This window comes from Borostomias antarcticus (assembly GCF_949987555.1).
Source record: "Borostomias antarcticus genome assembly, chromosome: 9".
NCBI classification, from domain to species: domain Eukaryota; kingdom Metazoa; phylum Chordata; class Actinopteri; order Stomiiformes; family Stomiidae; genus Borostomias; species Borostomias antarcticus.
The window spans coordinates 27,098,223-27,114,125 of record NC_140242.1 but is presented as its reverse complement, the minus strand read 5'-3'; positions in this window follow the sequence as shown (position 1 = coordinate 27,114,125).

Genomic DNA, 15,903 nt, shown 5'->3' with positions numbered 1-15,903 from the left:
CCAGAACTGACCTACAGCTTCTCTCCTGTATGAACACGCTGGTGTCTCCTGAGACTAGACTGTTGATTGAAGTTCTTCCCACACTGGTCACAGTTGTACGGCTTCTCTCCTGTATGAACACGCTGGTGTTTCCTGAGAGTAGACTGATGACTGAAGTTCTTCCCACACTGGTCACAGTGGTACGGCTTCTCTCCTGTATGAACACGCTGGTGTGTCCTGAGATCAGACTGATGACTGAAGTTCTTCCCACACTGGTCACAGTTGTACGGCTTCTCTCCTGTATGAACACGCTGGTGTGTCCTGAGATGAGGCTGATGACTGAAGTTCTTCCCACACTGGTCACAGTGGTACGGCTTCTCTCCTGTATGAACACGCTGGTGTATCCTGAGATTGTCCTCTCTAGTGAAGTTCGTCCCACACTGGTCACAGTGGTACGGTCTTGGCTTGTCTGTGCCTCTCTGTCTCCAGGTGGGAGCTGAGGTGAGGGGGGTGTTGGAGGTGGTGATAGGGAGTGATCGAGAGGAGGAGGAGGAGAGAGTCTCTGATCTGATCTGTCCACTCCTCAGCATAGTGACGTAGAGGTTGTCATGGCTCCTCTTGATGTGCTTGTGGAGGAAGATCTGGGAGGTGAAGGAGAATGGACACTCAGGGCAGGAGAACACCTGAGTCTGGGACAACTCTGACATCACTCCTGAGAGAGAGAGAGAGAGATTACATTAAAAACATTAAAAACTATTCTCACACCTGTAGTACAAGTTCAAATATAGAGTGATTATATTTCCCCTAGTGAGGGGAAACAACCACAGCACAACTTCAGATTGAGTAGAAGAGAGAAAGAGATGTAAACAGGTTCCTCTGGCTGAGCTCGAGTGAGGGAGCGACAGAGGAGAGAGAGAGAGAATAAAATACAGGAGAGGAGAGAGAGAGAATAAAAGACAGGAGAGGAGAGAAAGAATAAAAGACAGGAGAGGAGAGAGAGAGAGAGAGAGAATAAAATACAGGAGAGGAGAGAGAGAATAAAAGACAGGAGAGGAGAGAAAGAATAAAATACAGGAGAGGAGAGAGAGAATAAAAGACAGGAGAGGAGAGTGGAGGAGAGAGAGAGAGATGGAGGGGTAGACAGGTTAGGAGAGTGGAGGAGAGAGAGAGAGATGGAGAAGAAGACAGGTTAGGAGAGTGGAGGAGAGAGAGAGATGGAGGAGAAGACAGGTTATGAGAGTGGAGGAGAGAGAGATGGAGGGGTAGACAGGTTAGGAGAGTGAAGGAGAGAGAGAGAGATGGAGGGGTAGACAGGTTAGGAGAGTGGAGGAGAGAGAGAGAGATGGAGGGGTAGACAGGTTAGGAGAGTGAAGGAGAGAGAGAGAGATGGAGGGGTAGACAGGTTAGGAGAGTGGAGGAGAGAGAGAGATGGAGGAGGAGAAGACAGGTTAGGAGAGTGGAGGAGAGAGAGAGAGATGGAGGAGAAGACAGGTTAGGAGAGTGGAGGAGAGAGAGAGAGATGGAGGAGAAGACAGGTTAGGAGAGTGAAGGAGAGAGAGAGAGATGGAGGAGAAGACAGGTTAGGAGAGTGAAGGACAGCTACCTCCAGCGGTGCTCTTGTTGTCCCAGAGGTAGTCGAAGTCAATGCCCAGTTCTCTGGCGTACTCCTCTCCGTACCAGACCAGCAGCTCCTCCCCGACAGCCAGCGGCCGACGGCAGCGATACAGGATCCGTCCTCGGTGCTGAAACGCTATCAGGTTCTGCTCCTCCTCATCACGAGCACAGTTCACATACCTGGGGGAGAGAGGGGGGCAAAGAGGGTGCGACGTAGGGGGTTACTGTAGGGAGGGGGGAGGGATTCAAGACTGGAGAGATGGTTTCTTTTGATCTAGAGTGGAGGGAAGGAGGGAGGGAGGGAGGGAGGGAGGGAGGGAGGGAGGGAGGAGAGGAAGTAGATAGAAACCAAACACTTTTCTCGGTTTCTCACCTCATCCAGTTAGAGTGTGTCTCTCTTTTGGCATCGATGTACTCAACACAGTTTCTACTCTTGTAGATCTGAGAACAGACACGTCTAACGTCATCTTACAAAGGAAAAACCTTCTAAAACTCATTCAACATCATTAAACACACACACACACACAACCCATCCTCATACCCACCATCCAGGAGTATCCGCTCTCGATGGCCCCCTCCTTCTCCATCAACTCCCCCTCGTAGGGGCCGTAGTGGGTTCCCTTGACAACCACCTCCCCACAGTTGAAGACCCCCAGCCCCGCCCCGGGAATCCGTGACCTCCTGACCTCCAGGCCGGGTGGAAGGGTCAGTCTGGCCCGGTCAGACACCTCCAGGACCACCGGGGTGTCTGGTATGAAGAGAGGGGGGCCGTGCTCGCACTCCTCCAGGAAGAAAGACTCACACTCCTCACAGTCTGGAGAGGACAGGAGAGGGGGAGAGATGTAGTGCATTAGAGAGAGAAAGAGAGAGATGAGGAGTTTAAAGAGACAGACAAGATTATTAGTGAGTGTGTGTGACTAAAGTGGGGTTGACACGCAACAACCGAGATGAGACGACAGTTTCAGAGCGTCTGTGTCGTCTTGAGTCATTAAAATGAATCTAGAAAACAGCAGTTCTAGAATGTTTGCTCAAGATTCCAAACTGGCAAAACTGAACAGTGAACCTACAAGGAGGGATGGGAGAGACCGAGGAGAGAGATACACAGAGAGAGAATGAGAGAAAAAAGACAGGAGAAAGGGATGAACAGAGAGGGGAGAGAGATCAGAGGAGGGAGAGACAGGCAGGAGAGTAAGAAAGAGAGAGGAGAGAGATAAGAGGAGGGAGAGAACAGCTCTCTCTTACAGAAGTAGTGGTCATCCTTGGGCTCCTCCGGCTCGGTGTAGTCCACTCTGGGTCGGTCTCTCAGGTTCCTCCCTCTGAAAAACCGTCTCCACTCTGACCTCTGGTTCACCTCTGACCTCTGGTTCACCTCTGACTGCCTCCTCAGCCACTCTCTCTTAGACATGTCTGGCACACACACACACACACATACGGACACACACACGCACACATACACACCCACACACGCACGCACACATACACACATACAAGCCACATGGGGTTAACATGTCACAAACACATGGGGTTAACATGTCACAAACACATGGGGTTAACATGTCACAAACACATGGGGTTAACATGTCACAAACACATGGGGTTAACATGTCAATCAGAGAAACTAACAACACAATGTATCAATTATCGCAGAATCACTGCATCATGAAGGCAGGGGACAAAATATCGTAAGGTTATCGTATCGAGTTACCCTGCGATTCCCACTCCTAACTCACACACACACACACTCTCACAGACACATACGTACACACACACACACACACACTCTCACAGACACACACGTACACTCACACACACACACACACACACACACACTCTCAAGCTGTTGCAGCATGCCAGCGAGTGGTCAGTAACATTGGCCAACAAATTCTACGCCACGCATGGATGCAGTTACTGTAAGTAACGTTTATGTGAATACTGTATATCCTAACCCTAACCCTATCAATGTCCTTGTTTCTATGTTGCTTGCTTAGCTAATACAACACACAATTTCACTAGCCAACGGTAGCTTATAACGTTTATATGCTATTTTAAATTAGGAATGTCATCCTAACGGTAGCTAATTTAGTAGGTCGCTAATGTTACATGGATGGGCTAACGTTAGCTAACTAACGTTATGCAAGTCATTACGACTGGTGGCTTTGTGCTTTATGTACATAGAACCATGTTAAAGATTGAACGGGCTTTTAAGACTAGGCCATACGCTACCGCGGACGACTGCAGTCAAGTGAGCCGCACTTTTTTTTTTCTAATTTCAGAAAAGAAAATGGGGTGCGCACCTATTACGGTACACAGTGAACCGGTTGCTGGAATGCAATTTTATATCGTCATTGCAGCTTTTCCTTAGAACTGACTCACACATTGGGACATCTATGTATATAATTTAGATATAATGTAGAATAAACAAATGTCTGTATTTCGGAAATTATGTAGGCTAGACACAGAACTAGGCTACTTCTCATGCACTCATGCACTGACGTCAATCTGATTCCTCCGAGCTGAGCCCCCCCCTCCCTCCCTCTCTCTCTCTCTCTCTCTCTCTCTCCCCCATTGCTCGCCTTTCTCTTGCTCTCAGTCTCTCTGGCTAAGAATATTTAATACTCATGTAGTCAATATAATGTGAATTATACAAAACTCTTCACATGATGCATTTTGAATCAATCCTCATAAAGTATTAATGTACAAACATTTGAAGTGTGTTTTTCTCGTTCTTGACAAGTAATAAAAGGATAATTGTACGGTGTTCATTAGAGTCTATCATACATGCTTTCAGGACCTCTCCCTCTACTAAACTATGAAAAAATTTCATTTTGACGGTGTGGATTTTCAATAATCCCATCACAAAGTCCTACTGTAAGCACATTTTGACTGTTTTTCTGAATTTTGACAAGTTATTATAGGAGAAATATAATTTTGTTCATGGAAGTGTCTCATATCCCTGAGTTCAGGACCTCTCCCTCTATAAATTCATGCAAGAATATTTGACTTTTACAGTGTAGATTTTGAATAATCCCATCACAAAATCCTACTGTAAGCACATTTTGACTGTTTTTCTGAACTTTTGACAGGTGATTATAGGAGAAAAATAATTTTGTTCATGGGAGTGTCTCATATCCATGAGTTCAGGACCGCTCCCTCTATCATGTCATCCAAGAATATTAGACTTTTACACTGTAGATTTTGAATAATCCCATCACAAAGTCGTACTGTAAGCACATTTTGACTTTTTCTGAATTTGACAGGTTATTATAGGATAAATATAATTTTGTTCATGGGAGTGTCTCATATCCCTGAGTTCAGGACCTCTCCCTCTATCATGTCATCCAAGAATATTAGACTTTTACAGTGTAGATTTTGAACAATCCCATCACAAAGTCGTACTGTAAGCACATTTTGACTGTTTTTCTGAACTTTGACAGGTGATTATAGGAGAAATATAATTTTGTTCATGGAAGTGTCTCATATCCATGAGTTCAGGACCTCTCCCTCTATCATGTCATGCAAGAATATTAGAACTTTACAGTGTAGATTTTGAATAATCCCATCACAAAATCTTACTGTAAAAGTCTAATATCCCTGCATGACATGATAGAGGGAGAGGTCCTGAACTCAGGGATATGAGACACTCCCATGAAGAAAATTATTTTTATCCTATAATAACCTGTCAAAGTTCAGAAAAACAGTCAAAATGTGCTTACAGTAGGACTTTGTGATTGGATTATTCAAAATCTACACTGTAAAAGTCTAATATTCTTGCATGACATGATAGAGGGAGAGGTCCTGAACTCATGGATATGAGACACTTCCATGAACAAAATTAAAATTGTCCTATAATAACCTGTCAAATTTCAGAAAAAGTCAAAATGTGTTTACAGTACGACTTTGTGATGGGATTATTTAAAATCTACACTGTAAAAGTCAAATATTCTTGCATGACTTTATAGAGGGAGAGGTCCTGAACTCATGGATATGAGACACTCCCATGAAGAAAATTATATTTCTCCTATAATCACCTGTCAAAGTTCAGAAAAACAGTCAAAATGTGCTTACAGTAGGATTTTGTGATGGGATTATTCAAAATCTACACTGTAAAAGTCTTATATTCTTGCATGACATGATAGAGGGAGAGGTGCTGAACTCTGGGATATGAGACACTCCCATGAACAAAATTACTTTTCTCCTATAATCACCTGTCAAAGTTCAGAAAAACAGTCAAAATGTGCTTACAGTAGGATTTTGTGATGGGATTATTCAAAATCTACACTGTAAAATTCAAATATTCTTGAATGAAGTTATAGAGGGAGAGGTCCTGAACGCAGGGATATGAGACACTCCCATGAACAAAATTATTTTTCTCCTATAATCACCTGTCATCGTTCAGAAAAACCGTCAAAATGTGCTTACAGTAGGACTTTGTGATGGGATTATTCAAAATCTACACTGTAAAAGTCTAATATTCTTGCATGAAGTTATAGAGGGAGAGGTCCTGAACTCATGGATATGAGACACTCCCATGAATAAAATTATATTTCTCATATAATCACCTGTCAATGTTCAGAAAAACAGTGAAAATGTGCTTACAGTAGGATTTTGTGATGGGATTATTCAAAATCTACACTGTAAAAGTCTAATATCCCTGCATGACATGATAGAGGGAGAGGTCCTGAACTCAGGGATATGAGACACTCCCATGAACAAAATTATTTTTCTCCTATAATCACCTGTCAAAATTCAGAAAAACCGTCAAAATGTGCTTACAGTAGGATTTTGTGATGGGATTATTGACCGTCAAAATTATAGTTTGGTAGAGGGAGAGGTCCTGAAAGCATGTATGAGAGACTCTAATGAACACCGTATAATTATCCTTTTATTGCTTGTCAAGAACGAGAAAAATACACTGTACACAATGTTTGTACAGTAATACTTTGTGAGGAAATTATTCAAAATCCATCCTGTGAAGAGGTTTGGATAATTCACATTATATTGACTACATGAGCATTACATATTCTTAGCCAGAGAGAGACTGAGAGCAAGAGAAGAGAGACTGAGAGCAAGAGAAGAGAGAGAGAGAGAGAGTCAGAATTGACGTCAAGTGCATGAGTGGTTGAGAAATAGGCTAGTTCTGCGTCTAGCCTACCTATTTTCCGAAATACATACATTTATTTATTCTACATTATATCTTAATTATATAAATTAATGTCCCAATGTGCGATTAGCAATATCAGTGTAAGAAAAAGAAGCAGCGACGATATAAATATCTAGTGCAGAAACCGTTTCACCGTTTTACCGTAATACTACTAATAGGTACGCACCCAGTTCTTGTTTTGAATTTAGAAAAAAAAAAGTGCGGCTCACTTGACTGCAGTGCCATACGCTACCGCGGACGCGGGCTCAACGCAAGTTAGAGCATATGTCAATGGCGACTCGCGCCAGCCTTTACTCCGTCTCGAGCTAGTGCAGCTTGCGTAAGCCCGCGAAAGTTTAAATGGATTTGACAGGCTCGCGCTGTGTAGCTAGCTTCACCTCAGGTTAGCTAACGTATATTAATATAAAATAAGTTCGATTCCGTAATTAAGTAATACTAATCTATTTTACATTAATGCTGGGATATATAGTTGCTGTAATTGTACTTGATGTTAAATAACGTCAACTTTCAACGTTAAGAATGGCCCTTCACTATAAAGTCAGCTTAGTTGGCTAGCGCTAGCTAGATAGCTAACGGTAGCTACACAGTCGGAACATATATCTAGCTAGCTAATTAAGGCCAATAAAACATTAAGTTTTTGCTCAAAAGACCCGTTTTGGTAATATTTCAAATAGCTAATTTGGTCAGTCAGTGAGTCAGTCAAGTCTTATTCCAAATAGCTAACGTTAACGTCAGTCAGTCAGTCAGTCAGTCCAGCTAATTATTAACTAGTTAGCTACTGTAGCCCTAAATGTTTACTGATGTTGGATAAAATTAATAATATATGGTAACAAGCTATATATTCTAAATAATTATGGCTAGCTAGCTACTTGACAGAAGAATGTTACCTAGCTAGTTATGCCATACTTACTTCTCTCCAAGGGAAATGATGACAGTTCACCTTGTCAGTGGCTTATATAACTTTTCATCGAGCTCGAGCAGTCTTGGCTTTCATTGGACGATTCACTCTGGATCCAACATATTTACAATATAAAAATCGTAATATTTTTTTATTATTGTTACAACTTTTACTATACTATATATATACATAATATATAAAACATTTGTGTAATTATTATTTATTTGTTTCACCTTTGGCAATCCTGTGGCCATCAGAGGTTGCCTCACTATTAGCATAATGTAAATGTGTGTTGCCTGCTCACCCTGATCCCACATCAGTTTGTTGGCTGAGTTGACTGGCTGGAATAATAAGCAACAATCTGATTTGTTCAATAAAGGTCAAAATAGTTGCTTACTGAAGCATCATCACCATGGCTGATGATAGTTAGAAGGATGCTTACCGTGTGTGTGTTTGTGTGTGTCAATCCAACAGAATGACCAGGTCGGCCGCAGGAGGTGGGCCAACCATCTGGTGCAACTGCTGTGTTTTACAGACAGAAATGGACAGTGCATGCCCCTTCAGCTACAGGGCAGGAATGTCAAAGCCATGGAGGAAGAGGGTGATGAAGAGGATGACGACGACGACAAACGGTGAATTGTTCCGAAAGTATTTAATAAGAAATGTATACCTGCACATTTTATGTCCCACTTTTCAGCTTGCCAGATGAGGGGGAGGACCCGCATGCACACAAACACAGTTAGCAATCATACACTTTGCACGGTGAGGGTTAGTACACACTCAGTAACAGACTGTATTTACCACACCGCAATATGCATTCTTTGATCAAACATCATTCTTCAATCAAACATTCATTCTTGCACCACTCCTCTACTGGACCATCAGACCACTGTCAGAATGCAGGTCAGTACTTTCTGTCACATGCGCTTCACTCTCCTTCATTGAGGGTTCCTCGCTCAACACAGCTATTCCTCGCTCAACACAGCTAGCACAACAAAACTGGAGACCTACCTCTCACACACACTTTAACATCTTCTCTACAACCTTTCAACCTCAAAAGAGATGCTGATTTCTGATCACTGTATTACAGAGTGAGTCATGCTCATACACACACACACACACACACACACACACTCCATAGACCCAGTGTGTAGCTGGAGGCTGGTACCGGTCAGACCTGCACATACAGGAAGCCCTCCGTCCAGAGCTATACACTGTCAGCTCCAGTCACATGGTCCTGTTCTGTCCATGGAGATGATTGCAGCCCTGGGCTGCGTGTGTGCATTGAGGCTGGTACCGGTCATTGTGCAGATTAAAGTATTGATTAGATGATAGATTATTGACTAGGTGCTGGGTGTGTACCTATCATTGTGCAGATTAAAGTATTGATTAGATGATAGATTATTGACTAGGTGCTGGGTGTGTACCTCTCATTGTGCAGATTAAAGTATTGATTAGAGGATAGATTATTGACTAGGGGCTGGGTGTGTACCTCTCACTCGCTGAATGGGGGAGAGAGGAAGCTTGTATGGTTCAATCAATCAATCAATCAATCAATCAATCAATCAAAGCTTTATTTGTATAGCACATTTCATACCCAGAGGCAACACAATGCGCTTTACAGAGAACAAGGGAGGTGGGCATACGACCCACCTCTACATATTCCAGAGGGAAGCAAAAAAACAGTAATCACCCGGGGGCCAGATAACTGAGCTGTAAAAATTCTTCCCTGACCCCTCTCAACGAGGCGATCAAGCAAGCTCCTGAAGTATGTTTGTCTACCGGCTAAGAACATTTATAGAGCAATAAATAACATTAAATTACATTTTCAGAGTAAGAGAGGCTAATAACATCATAGGAGAGACATGGCAAACATTGGTGTATGTCTGTGTGCGCATAAATGTGCCTGGGCCCAGATAGAGGCAGGGGTTTGGGTAGGGTGGGGGGTAGGAAAAGGATACGGACCCGGGTTAGGGTGAGGGGAAGGGGATCTGAGCCCAGGACTGGTGTATGTCAGTGTGTGTGTGAGTGTGCCTGGGTCCAGGTAGAGGCAGGGGTCAGGGGTAGGATGGGGGTAGGAAGAGGATACGGACCCGGGGTAGGGTGAGGGGAAGGGGGTACTGGACCCAGGCCTAAGGCCGGAAGTGGACTGTTGTATGTTAAACACCTTAACACCTAATCACAGCTGGATGAGATTCAACATGTGCAACTCACCTGTAACAGGTATATTATAACTCACTGGTGTTGTTATAACAGGTATATTATAACTCACCTGTGTTGTTATAACAGGTATATTATAACTCACCTGTGTTGTTATAACAGGTATATTATAACTCACCTGTGTTGTTATAACAGGTATATTATAACTCACCTGTGTTGTTATAACAGGTCTATTATAACTCACCTGTGTTGTTATAACAGGTCTATTATAACTCACCTGTAGAAACAGGTCATTATAACTCACCTGTAGAAACAGGTCTTTTATAACTCACCTGTAGAAACAGGTCTATTATAACTCACCTGTAGAAACAGGTCTATTATAACTCACCTGTAGAAACAGGTCTATTATAACTCACCTGTAGAAACAGGTCATTATAACTCACCTGTAGAAACAGGTCATTATAACTCACCTGTAGAAACAGGTCATTATAACTCACCTGTGCTGCAGGTTCAGCAGGTGTGCTGGGGGGCGGAGCATCTCCCTGGGACTCTGCTGGTCTCCTGGCAGGGGCTCTGAAGCTCTGAGGGGCTGGGAGTGTGAGTGTGTGTGTGTGTGTGTGTGTGGTTAGTGTTTGTATGAGTGTGTGTGTGTGTGTGTGTGTGTGTATGGTTAGTGTTTGTATGAGTGTGTGTGTGTGTGTGTGTGTGTGTGTGTGTGTGTGTGTGTGTGTGTGTGTGTGTGTGTGTGAGTGTGTGTGTGTGTGTGTGGTTAGTGTTTGTATGAGTGTGTGTGTGTGTGTGTGTGTGTGTGTGTGTGTGTGTGTGTGTGTGTGTGTGTGTGTGTGTGTGTGAGTGTGTGTGTGAGTGTGTGTGTGTATGAGTGTGTGTGGGTGGTAAGTGTTTGTATGAGTGTGTGTGTGTGTGTGTGTGTGGTTAGTGTTTGTATGAGTGTGTGTGTGTGTGTGTGTGTGTGTGGTTAGTGTGTGTGTGTGTGTGTGTGTGTGAGTGTGTGTGTGTGTGTGTGTGTGTGGTTAGTGTTTGTATGAGTGTGTGTGTGTGTGTGTGTGTGTGTGTGGTTAGTGTTTGTATGAGTGTGTGTGTGTGTGTGTGTGTGGTTAGTGTTTGTATGAGTGTGTGTGTGTGTGTGTGTGTGTGTGGTTAGTGTGTGTATGAGTGTGTGTGTGTGGGGGGGGCAGATGGAAAGGTAAATCACTGTTCCATTATATCATAAAGGACAGATCTCTCCTCTCCCAGGTGATGACCCTGAAGGCCTGGTTATACTCAGTGTCCACGAGTACGCGAGGGTCTGCGAGGCGTGTATTTCGTGATCAGAGGGTGTTCGTAGGCTCTCTGTGCGCCCGCCACACTACAAGCTCACCCACTGTGCCTGTGCTGGAAAACCAACATGGACACTGAATTTGAGGAGAGGTTGTGTGAAGACGTCCATCACATCTCTACAACTTATCTTTAAAACAATATAAAGACAATCAAATGTGCAACACGAGCGCCTGTGGCTCAGGAGGTAGAGCGGGTCGTCCAATGATCGTAGGGTTGGCGGTTCGAATCCCGACTCCTCCTGTCCACATGTTGAAGTGCCCTTGGGCAAGACACTGAACCGCAAATTGCTCAATCCATGATTGGTGTTCTTGCATGGATGTGATTTTGACTTGATTTGTAGTGCGTATACCGTCTTCAGGCTGATCTACTGCACATGTGTGGAACCTCCAAGCGGACTCCAGAAAGTAGGAGACACAGAACAACTACGCGTCCCTGGTGTCTGCGTCCCCTTGGGAGTATAACCAAGGCTTAACAGTATAACTCAGCAACTCAGGGAGATAAACAGATAAAACACAGAAACACACAGAAACACACACACCCTTGAGAGGGCGGGGGTCCCAGGCTGAAACTCTTGTCAGTATAACACAGCTACTACTACAGAAGTGACTATTACTACACTATTACCACACTATAGCCTACTACTACACTACTATTACCACACTATAGCCTACTACTATACTAGTACTACTACACTGTCAGTATAACACAGCACCTACTACAGTAGTGACTACTACTACACTACTATTACCACACTATAGCCTACTACTATACTAGTACTACTACACTGTCAGTATAACACAGCACCTACTACAGTAGGGACTGAATGTACTACTCCAGTATTAACACACAACAGCCTACTACTATAGTGGTACTACTACTGTATACTAGTACTACTACTACTACTCTGTGTGCATACGTGGAGGGCGTCGCTCCAGATGAGGGGTCCCCTCCTCCTCCTCCTCCGAGTCACTGAGCCCCGGAGGGGGGGGCAGGTCCGCCACCCTGGACCGACCTCGACGCATGAAGGCTGGGGCCGTGCACTTCAGACCTGCGACACACAGGGAGGGGAGACATGGGGGAGGTGGAAATCTAAATGCTTGCAAATAATCAGTTGAAAAGCAGAAGCTAGATGGTAGTCACCTATAGCCAGCATAGCCAGGTGATTCCTCTTCATGTTCTTGAAGCGTTTCTTCTCACATTTCACCAGACCAGACCACTCCATCTTGGAGAAATAGGTCCGCAGGTCTTCATACTCCTGACAGGACGAAGATGGTTTATGACATAACGGTCACAGTTATGTCATAACATAGTTAACCACAGTTCATAGCTAAACTAGCTAACTGGGTAGCTAGCTCACAAACATTTTGTTCAGAATGTACTAAGTGTGGTTGCATCTCTGCCTATGTGTTCCCTGCCTATGTGTTCCCTGCCTATGTGTTCCTGCCTATGTGTTCCCTGCCTATGTGTTCCCTGCCTGTGTGTTCCCTGCCTATGTGTTCCCTGCCTATGTGTTCCCTGCCTATGTGTTCCTGCCTATGTGTTCCCTGCCTATGTGTTCCCTGCCTATGTGTTCCCTGCCTATGTGTTCCCTGCCTATGTGTTCCCTGCCTATATGTGTTCCCTGCCTATGTGTTCCCTGCCTATGTGTTCCCTGCCTATGTGTTCCCTGCCTATGTGTTCCTGCCTATGTGTTCCCTGCCTATGTGTTCCCTGCCTATGTGTTCCCTGCCTATGTGTTCCCTGCCTATGTGTTCCCTGCCTATGTGTTCCCTGCCTATGTGTTCCCTGCCTATGTGTTCCCTGCCTATGTGTTCCCTGCCTGTGTTCTAAGTTAGCGTTTGCTAAAGTCTGACGACGAGTTTGACCATTAGACTGGTGGGTTCTGATTTTTGAACGATGCTAATAGCCTGCCGTCACAACCAATACCAATGTAGTCTACTAGTCAAACTCAACTGACTAAACTAGCTTACAAAATGAAAGGAAACGTATACATAAATGTGACCACACTGTTGCTGTTCTTACCTCTTCTGAAGAACTCATTATGTTGCTTAATGTTAGCTCTCTCTCTCTCTCTGGCTGCAACAATCCGGCTTCTGGTAACCATACATTACCTTTCAAATTTAGCAGTAACATTAACTTAGCTAGTGCTAGCTAGCACTAGTTAACATACTTGCCAATCTACAGTTAGCTAAGTTAGCTAGCTAGCAACGATGACAGATAGCACTAGCAACCAGCTGGCTAGCTAACCTTTTAAATTTGACAAGAAACCCAAGACGTTTCTCTTCCTTATTAGACAAATCAACCTTTGTCAAACCCCAAATGTACCTTTGAAACTAGAAGTGATGTGAAGCGGGGTTGCGTTCAGATTCAGCTAACAAAGGTGAAGTGCCGCTGTGGAACGCCTGAGGTAAGTTCCTGAGCGTCCTAACGGCTCTGAGGTAAGTTCCTGAGCGTCCTAACGGATCTGAGGTAAGTTCCTGAGCGTCCTAACGGATCTGAGGTAAGTTCCTGAGCGTCCTAACGGATCTGAGGTAAGTTCCTGAGCGTCCTAACGGATCTGAGGTAAGTTCCTGAGCGTCCTAACGGATCTGAGGTAAGTTCCTGAGCGTCCTAACGGATCTGAGGTAAGTTCCTGAGCGTCCTAACGGATCTGAGGTAAGTTCCTGAGCGTCCTAACGGATCTGAGGTAAGTTCCTGAGCGTCCTAACGGCTCTGAGGTAAGTTCCTGAGCGTCCTAACGGATCTGAGGTAAGTTCCTGAGCGTCCTAACGGATCTGAGGTAAGTTCCTGAGCGTCCTAACGGATCTGAGGTAAGTTCCTGAGCGTCCTAACGGATCTGAGGTAAGTTCCTGAGCGTCCTAACGGCTCTGAGGTAAGTTCCTGAGCGTCCTAACGGATCTGAGGTAAGTTCCTGAGCGTCCTAACGGATCTGAGGTAAGTTCCTGAGCGTCCTAACGGATCTGAGGTAAGTTCCTGAGCGTCCTAACGGATCTGAGGTAAGTTCCTGAGCGTCCTAACGGATCTGAGGTAAGTTCCTGAGCGTCCTAACGGATCTGAGGTAAGTTCCTGAGCGTCCTAACGGATCTGAGGTAAGTTCCTGAGCGTCCTAACGGATCTGAGGTAAGTTCCTGAGCGTCCTAACGGCTCTGGACAGATCTTTCTGTGGCTCGAGCGCAGCTGGGAAAGTAGAACGGCGGGAAGGTTTCTTGGGGGGGAGGGGGGGGGGGGGGGGGGGGGGGGGGATGGAGTTATATTGATGTCGTAAATACGTAAACTTGTGTATTGACAGTTGTATTTGCAAAAAAGATTTGCAGACTTGCATATTAATGGTGCGTTCGTTTGTGGTCGGAGGTGGCAAGTCGCAAGTGGCAAAATACCTACCTCCGACCTGTGTGCATTTGAGCTATATACCATTATATCACAGTTACCTAGTCATATCTATATACCATTATATCACAGTTACCTAGTTATATCTATATACCATTAATATCACAGTTACCTAGTTACATCTATATACCATTATATCACAGTTACCTAGTTACATCTATATACCATTATATCACAGTTACCTAGTTATATCTATATACCATTATATCACAGTTACCTAGTTATATCTATATACCATTATATCACAGTTACCTAGTTATATCTATATACCATTAATATCACAGTTACCTAGTTACATCTATATACCATTATATCACAGTTACCTAGTTATATCTATATACCATTATATCACAGTTACCTAGTTATATCTATATACCATTGTATCACAGTTACCTAGTTATATCTATATACCATTATATCACAGTTACCTAGTTATATCTATACCATTATATCACAGTTACCTAGTTATATCTATATACCATTATATCAGTTACCTAGTTATATCTAGTGCATTCGAGCAACTGGGGGCTGAGAAACATCCGAATTTGCGACGAGGAAGTGCGAGTTCATGCAGTGTTTTATTTAATCATTCCTAGTAGCAAGTCGCAATTTGCCACCTCCCAGTTATAAACGAACGCACCATAAGTGCTTACAGAGGCTCGTCATTCACAGCGTGTATGATAGGGACACAGCGACACTCTGTGGTAAAAATAGAGTACTGCATGGGATCGCCAAACCACGAAAAAAAAAATGTCGGGACGGGAATGAGGCTGTAGTCCGGGCGAAGACGAGGTTGAGTAGACTCGTTTTGAATTTCCAATCCTTGCTTCTTTATATATCCCCCCCATAGCCACAGGACGGTGTACAGAGTAGTCCCAGTGACTCCCAGGGACAGAGAACATGAACCTGACTTCACTTGGCTTGTGATGAATAAAAGACATTCTCTCTCTGCTCTTTGAGCTAGCTTGCTAGTCTAGGCTGCTAGCTTAGCCCTAACCTCGTACCTTTGCAAACATCCACTCCTACAAACATGGCGTTTCAAAGACAGTCTTTTATAACAAATTGTCTGATAGCCTTTGTCTTGTAATGTAGCGAAACGTGAGCTAGCGTAGCTGTAGCATTATGTCCACCTTTCTAGGCTAACATTAGCATAGCTAAATGAGCCCAAGCAAGCTCTGCTGCTTTGGGAAGAGGCAGCTGGTCTAGTCTAGTGCTAGTTAGCTTAGCTAAACTTAGTTAGCCTTTGCTCCTAATTTAATTTTGTGTGAATAGCATGGCCCATATATTCACTAGCTAGATCACCTAGTGCTAATTTACCTAGCAACAGCTTTCCCTAAGCAGACACAGTCACAATTTGTATTGTAAA